An 8,683-nucleotide genomic window follows, 5' to 3' on the forward strand; every position below is an offset into this window, starting at 1 on the left:
TTAGATAATTTATAACAAATTAATAAATCAATTGGATATTCGGGAGTCAATAATTCGTTAATTGAATTTGAAGAGTCATTTTGAATTATTCGATTTTTTAGGTCTTGAATCTTGATTAATTTTTTTTCTTTCGAAATTCATGGAAGAATAAATCGAGGAAAAACCTATGAATGGGACAGCTAAAAGAAAAGATCTCATGGTAGTCAATATGGGACCTCACCACCCATCAATGCATGGTGTTCTTCGACTTATTGTTACTCTAGATGGTGAGGATGTTATTGATTGTGAACCATTATTGGGTTATTTACACAGAGGGATGGAAAAAATTGCGGAAAATCGAACAATTATACAATATCTGCCTTATGTAACACGTTGGGATTATTTAGCTACGATGTTCACAGAAGCAATAACCGTAAACGGACCAGAACAGTTGGGAAATATTCAAGTACCCCAAAGAGCCAGCTATATTCGAGTAATTATGTTGGAATTGAGTCGTATAGCTTCTCACCTATTATGGCTGGGACCTTTTATGGCGGATATTGGTGCACAAACCCCTTTCTTCTATATTTTTTGAGAAAGAGAATTAATATATGATCTATTCGAAGCTGCGACAGGTATGAGAATGATGCATAATTTTTTCCGTATCGGGGGAGTCGCGGCCGATCTACCTCCTGGTTGGATAGATAAATGTTTGGATTTCTGCGATTATTTTTTAACAGGGGTTGTTGAATATCAAAAACTTATTACGCGAAATCCCATTTTTTTAGAACGGGTTGAGGGAATAGGCATTGTTAGTGGAAAGGAAGTAATTAATTGGGGTTTATCAGGACCGATGCTTCGGGCTTCCGGAATACAATGGGATCTGCGTAAAGTTGAAAATTATGAGTGTTATGGGGAATTTGATTGGGACGTTCAATGGCAAAAAGAAGGAGATTCATTAGCTCGTTATTTAGTTCGAATTGGTGAAATGGTGGAATCCATAAAAATTATTCAACAGGCTTTGGAAGGAATTCCCGGCGGCCCATATGAGAATTTAGAAATCCGTTACTTTGATAGGGAAAGGGAACCAGAATGGAATGATTTTGAATATCGATTCATTAGTAAAAAACCGTCTCCGACTTTTGAATTGCCGAAACAAGAACTTTATGTAAGAGTTGAAGCCCCCAAAGGAGAATTGGGGATTTTTCTAATAGGAGATCAGAATGGTTTTCCTTGGAGATGGAAAATTCGTCCACCCGGTTTTATCAATTTGCAAATTCTTCCTCAATTAGTTAAAAGAATGAAATTGGCCGATATTATGACAATACTAGGTAGTATAGATATCATTATGGGAGAAGTTGATCGTTGAAATGATTATTGATACAACAGAAGTACAAGATATCAATTCTTTTTTCAGATTGGAATCTTTAAAGGAGGTCTATGGAATTCTATGGGTATTTGCCCCTATCTTTACTCTTGTATTGGGAATCACCATAAGTGTACTAGCAATTGTATGGTTAGAAAGAGAAATATCCGCAGGTATACAACAGCGGATTGGACCTGAATACGCGGGTCCTTTGGGAGTTCTTCAAGCTCTAGCAGATGGAACAAAACTACTTTTCAAAGAGAGTCTTATTCCATCTAGGGGAGATACTCGTTTATTCAGTATCGGACCATCCATATCAGTTATATCCATTATAATAAGCTATTCGGTAATTCCTTTTGGATATAATTTTGTTTTATCCGATCTCAATATCGGTGTTTTTTTATGGATTTCTATTTCGAGTATTGCTCCGATTGGACTTCTTATGTCAGGATATGGATCAAATAACAAATATTCCTTTTTGGGTGGTCTACAAACAGTTGCTCAATCGATTAGTTATAAAATACCATTAACTTTATGTATATTATCAATGTCTCTACGTGTGATTCGTTGATACAAAAATTTCTCGATGCTATTGCTATGGCCCTTTCCTTGTAGGACAACTTTATAGGAAAATAGGAAAGGGGCAGAATATAAAAAATTCATTATTATTCTCACTTCAAGTCTAATTGAAGAACAAAATCTGATAGTTATATGAGTGAAATCAGACAGCTTCTATAGAAATAGAAATTCGAGATTCTATTTAGATAATTTACAAATACTATATTAGATTAGATAGTAGATTACCAGCCTATTATATATATATAATATATATTATATTTATCTTATATATATTATATATGGATATATGGTTATATATGTTATTTCTATGGTATAATGATTTAAAATTGCAGTCAAAATATTCAATCTCATTTTCTATGTAAAAGAATTAAGCAAAAAAAAAAATTAGACATAGACAAGTCTTATTAACCCAGGATTGGATAATTAGTAATCTTGTCTTGAAGCGGGATCAAAAGACTAACCTTATTGAGATTGAGCTTTTGTTACTATTTGGATGATTTATTATTCCTGTATTAACAGAAACAAAAAATAAGGGCAGCTCAAAAAAAAAAAAAGAAGTGGATGGTTAGAAGCACCAAGATACACAATGGATTAGTAACACCGATCTAGAGTATGCTCCTATCCACTGATTAAATAAACGATTATTGGGAACGAAATAATCCGTTAATCTTTTTTTTTTAAGTATCTCCTTTTGATTTTCACAAAAAAAGATGAATAAGAACAAAAAAAATGACTCCGTCGTTTTCCCCATCTCTCTTTTTCTGAAGAGAGAATTTTTCTAATAAATTAGAAAAAAATATGCAAGCCTTTTTCATAACCTAAAACGATGGACGGAGGGTTATAAAGATAATTCCAAAATATCTTTTTTATTGAAGAATAAAGCAATTACTTAATAATTTTTTTTATTTTTAAGGTATAAGTTCAATTCAAAAGGACCCTTTGTATCATTTAGAATATATATATATAAATTAATTTTATTTGTCTGTATTTTAAGATATAATGAGAACAGATAGAATTCAATTGGTCTAATTTAGGACCATCCAATAATTTTTAGTCTTTTTAATCTTAGGGATATCGCAAGAAAGAAATAATCGGCTAGGTCCTTAGGTTTATTTAAGGCTTTCGAGCAGCCGTATGAGGTTAAAATCTCATGTACTGTTCTGGAATAGCGATGGAGACAGTAACGTTCTCACCGACTAGCATTATATAATAGTTTAAGTACAGTTGATATAGTTGATGCACAATCAAAATATGTTTTTTTGAGGTGGAATTTGTGACAGCAACCTATAGGTTTTGTCATTTTTCTAATTTATTCCCTAGCAGAATGTGAAAGATTACCTTTTGATTTTCCATAAGCGGAAGAAGAATTAGTAGTGGGTTGTAACACCTTGACTATCAAAATGTCACACTTCTGGATGCAACACTCAGATAGCTCAGGTATTACGACGACTCTTAAAATTTTTAATACTAAAATATGAGCCTGTTTAAAACTTAAACTGAATTTTTCAAAACATACATCCATATTTAAAATACAATTTACAATACTCATAAAGAATACATATTATTAATTTATAAGCATTACATAATCAATTTCCTATCCCTCTTATAAAAACTTATATAGATAAAGGCGAGGGAAAAAGTAACTAATACAACATAAAACATCGTTTGAATAGAAAAGAAATAAAATAGGCCCTTCCGAACTTTGTCGAGTATAACCTAAAAAGGAAAAGACCTGTAGGGGAGTGAGAACATCGTCCTCGCTGGTTCTCACTATGGGATTAGAGAATTACTATAATAGGATACGTGAAATAAAACTGTTTTTAAAATACAGTGAGTAATAACTGCCTTATGCATCTTTTCAAAACCAAAGATTTAATATTCAAAAACCAAAATCCTTTCTAAAAGAGAAAGCTATTAATTTCTCAAAAATCGAAAAGCCTTTTTTCTAAAACTTTTTTCTAGACAGCATGAATGACTGAGTTATTCCAAGCATAGGTTCATTAAGTCCATGCTGAACCAGTTTAGTGTTTCATACTTTTCTAAATCAAAAACTCAAATCAAACACGGCCTTTGGCCCATCTCATAATCAACCATTGCCCTAGCCCAAACAAATCAATCCACAGCTAATTCACCATAAATTCAACCAATTTCAGTCACAAACACAAGTAAGGAGGTTCAAACACAATCGAGCAATTACATCAAGTAGAGCAGTTAACAATTAGACATAATTATTCACATAGGCAAACCAATTATAATATGCACACCTAAACAATGTCATATATATGCATATGATGAATGCCTGCCCTATGGCTTATGAGTCTCATCTGTCGAAAACCTTTCCAAGGCTCAGAATTGTGTAGTCTTGCTAAGTCAAAATGTAATACTTCAAAAGTAAAACGAATTTAATTTATCAAAGTTTAATTTCTTTTAAAATCCAACAAAACTCCTCAAAAAGTACTTTTTTAATCAAACTTCAAAACATAGGTTCTCTCATATTTAAATCAATCTTAAAACATAAGATTTCCTTAAATAGATTAAACTCGAAACACCTATTTCTTGATAAATCAAGAACCAAATAATAGAACCTCTCAAATTTATTCCTTTTCTAAATCATATTTTAAAAAAAATCTTAAATTTCATAAAAATTCGGCAGCATCTCCTCTAAAACTTGGACTTTGCCACCCTTTTCGGGTTCCAACCAAACCATTCCACAACCTCTTTCACGGGTTCAAAACCAAATCATTTTAAAATCAGACAATTTCCAAAAATTCATATCACTCTCATATTTCAAGAAACAACTTCATTGAATTTTAAAACTTTAAGAAACAACTTCAAGAACCGTCCGTTTACAAAACCAAACAATAATCCAGTCAAGCTAACATTCATATCAAACCAAGACAACCAAATAATACATAAGACTTATACAATCACTAAAGATATATTTCTCACATCAGTATCCATATATAACAGTTATAAGTTATAAAGTATAGCTTTCTGAAAAGGCCCCTACCTCGATAAGTCGAAACCATAACCCAAACACCTCACAGAATTCCCTTCGTCTCGACCCGAGTTCAATGGCAGCTTCAAAACACAGCCCCACACACCTTCGCAATAGCATAAACAACTTTAAAACACAACATGTGGTGCGCAGAAATCGTGACGGTTCCATTCCTTGGTAACGACGCTAAAAACTCAATACGCACATTCATAATCTTAATTATTTGTCACAACTTCGCACAACTAACCAGCAAGTGCACTGGGTCGTCCAAGTAATAAACCTTACGTGAGTAAGGGTCGATCCCATGGAGATTGTCGGCTTGAAGCAAGCTATGGTCACCTTGTAAATCTCAGTCAGGCGGATTCAATTGATTATAGAGATTTAATAATTAAAAGATAAATAAAATATAAAATAAAGATAGTGATACTTATGTAATTCATTGGTGAGAATTTCAGATAAGCATATAGAGATGCGTTTGTTCCTCCTGAACCTCTGCTTTCCTATTATCTTCATCCAATCATTCATACTCCTTTCTATGGCAAGCTGTTTGTTAGGCATCACCGTTTTCAATGGCTACATCCTGTCCTTTCAGTGAAAATGGTCCAATACACTGTCACTGCATGGCTAATCATCTGTCGGTTCTCGATCATACTGGAATAGGATCCATTGATCCTTTTGCGTCTGTCACTATGCCCAGTACTCGCGAGTTTGAAGCTCGTCGCAGCCATCCCTTCCCAGATCCTACTCGGTATACCACAGACAAGGTTTAGACTTTTTGGATCTCAAGAATGGCCGTCCATGGATTCTAACTTATACCACGAAGACTCTGATTAAGGAATCCCAGAGATATTCATTCAATCTAAGGTAGAACGAAAGTGGTTGTCAGGCACGCGTTCATAGTTGGGAATGATGATGACTGTCATGATCATCACATTCATATTGAGGTGCGAATGAATATCTTAGAATCGGAATAAGCTTGAATTGAATAGAAAAACAATAGTACTTTGTATTAATTCGTGAGGAACAGCAGAGCTCCACACCTTAATCTATGGTGTGTAGAAACTCTACCGTTGAAAATACATAAGTGATGAAGGTTCAGGCATGGCCGAATGGCCAGCCCCTAAACGTGATCCAAGGATCAAAAGACAATCCAAAGATGTAAATACAATAGTAAAAAGTCCTATTTATACTAAACTAGTTACTAGGGTTTACAGAATGAGTAATTGATGCAGAAATCCACTTCTGGGGCTCACTTGGTGTGTGCTTGGGGTGAGCATTGAGCTTTACACATGTAGAGGCTTCTCTTGGAGTTGAACACCAGTTTGTAACCTGTTTCTGGCGTTTGACTCCACTTTGCAACCTGTTTCTGGCGTTTAACTCTAGAATGCAGCATGGAACTGGCATTGAACGCCAGTTTTCGTTATCTAAACTCGGGCAAAGTATGGACTATTATATATTGCTAGAAAGCCCTGGATGTCTACTTTCCAACGCAATTGAGAGCGTGCCATTTGGAGTTCTGTAGCTCCAGAAAATCCACTTTGAGTGAAGGGAGGTCAGAATCCAACAGCATCTGCAGTCCTTCTTCAACCTCTGAAATATGATTTTTGCTCAGGTCCCTCAATTTCAGCCAGAAAATACCTGAAATCATAGAAAAACACAAAAACTCATAGTAAAGTCCAGAAATGTGAATTTTAATTAAAAAATAATAAAAAATATACTAAAAACTATGTAAAAAAATGCCAAAAAGCGTATAAATTATCCGCTCATCACAACACCAAACTTAAATTGTTGCTTGTCCTCAAGCAACTGAAAATCAAAATAGGATAAAAAGAAGAGAATATACTATAAATTCCAAAATATCAATGAAACTTAGCTCCAATCAGATGAGCGGGACTTGTAGCTTTTTGCCTCTTGAATAGTTTTGGCATCTCCCTTTATCCATTGAGGTTTAGAATGATTGGCATCTATAGGAACTTAGAATTCAGATAGTGTTATTGATTCTCCTAGTTCAGTATGTTGATTCTTGAACACAGCTACTTTATGAGTCTTGGCCGTGGCCCTAAGCACTTTATTTTCCAATATTACCACCGGATACATAAATGCCACAGACACATAACTGGGTGAACCTTTTCAGATTGTGACTCAGCTTTGCTAAAGTCCCTAATTAGAGGTGTCCAGGGTTCTTAAGCACACTCTATTTTTGCTTTGGACCTTGACTTTAACCGCTCAGTCTCAAGTTTTCACTTGACACCTTCACGCCACAAGCACATGGTTAGGGACAGCTTGGTTTAGCCGCTTAGGCCAGAATTTTATTCCTTTAGACACTCCTATCCACTGATACTCAAAGCCTTGGATCCTTTTTATTACCCTTGCCTTTTGGTTTTAAGGGCTATTAGCTTTTTGCTCTTGCCTTTTGGTTTAAAGAGCTTTTGGCTTTTTTCTACTTGCTTTTTCTTTTTCTTTTTTTTTCGCCATTTTTCTTTTCTCTTTTTTTTTTCTGCAAGCTTTTGTATTCACTGGTTTTTCTTGCTTCAAGAATCATTTTTATGATTTTTCAGATTATCAAATAACATTTCTCTTTTTTCATCATTCTTTCAAGAGCCAATATATTTGACATTCATAAACAACAACTTCAAAAGACATATGCACTGTTCAAGCATTCATTCAGAAAATAAAAAGTGTTGCCACCACATCAAAATAATTAAACTAGTTTCAAGGATGAATTCGAAACCATGTACTTCTTGTTCTTTTGCAATTAAAACATTTTTCATTCAAGAGAGGTGATGGATTCATATTCATAACTTTAAGGCATAGACACTTAGACACTAATGATCATGTAATAAGACATAAATATAAATAAACATAAAGCTTAAAGATTGAAAAACAGGAAAATAAATAAACAAGGAGATTAAGGAATGAGTCCACCTTAGTGAGGGTGGCGTCTTCCTCTTCTTGAAGAACCAATGGTGCTCTTGAGCTCCTCTATGTCTCTTCCTTGTCTTTCTTGCTCCTCCCTCATAGCTCTTCACTACAACAAATAAGGCTTTTCGCAACGGTCAAAAACCGTTGCCGTAGATTGAAAAACCGTTCCCAAAACTTTAGGCAACGCTTTGACAACGGTTTTTGACATGTGGTATATGCGGCCGTTACCAATGCTCAAAGGCAATGGTTTTTTACCTAAGGCAACGGTAACAGAAAAACCGTTGCCACAGTTAGTGCCTAAGACAACGGTTTTGACGAAAAGTTTTAAACAACGGTTTTGATCCGTTACTTAATAAGCAACGGTTTCGAACCGTTCCTATTAATATGACAACGGTTTAAAACCGTAACTGGATAGGCAACGGTTTTAAACTGTTGTCGTTTTATTATTCACATAGCCAACGGTTTTAAACCGTTACCGTTGGTGCCAGGTTTCGGCAACGGTTTTTGAACCGTTGCCAGTTTATAGCCATCTATGACAACGGTTTTAAAGCGTTACAGTTGATGTCATTTTCGGCAACGGTTTTAATACCATTGCCATTTTATAGTCATCTAAAACAACGGTTTTAAAGCGTTACCTTTAGAGACGCGTTTTGGCAACGGTTTTATTATGTAGTCCTCTTTGACAACGGTTTTAACACCATTGTCTTTTGTAACTATTGACAACGATTTTTTTGTGATATATAATTTTTTATTTACAATAATTTTCTCGTGAATTAAATTAATTTCAGTTTTTTTTTAATTGTTTAGTGTCAATAAATATTCTAAACTATTTGAATTAA

General features: G+C 34.4%; 1 pseudogene; it reads left to right on the forward strand.

Moving 5' to 3' along the window:
- On the forward strand, nucleotides 16–2,117 carry LOC107648745 (annotated as a pseudogene).

The sequence above is a fragment of the Arachis ipaensis genome, chromosome B06, assembly GCF_000816755.2.
Source record: "Arachis ipaensis cultivar K30076 chromosome B06, Araip1.1, whole genome shotgun sequence".
NCBI lineage: Eukaryota > Viridiplantae > Streptophyta > Magnoliopsida > Fabales > Fabaceae > Arachis > Arachis ipaensis.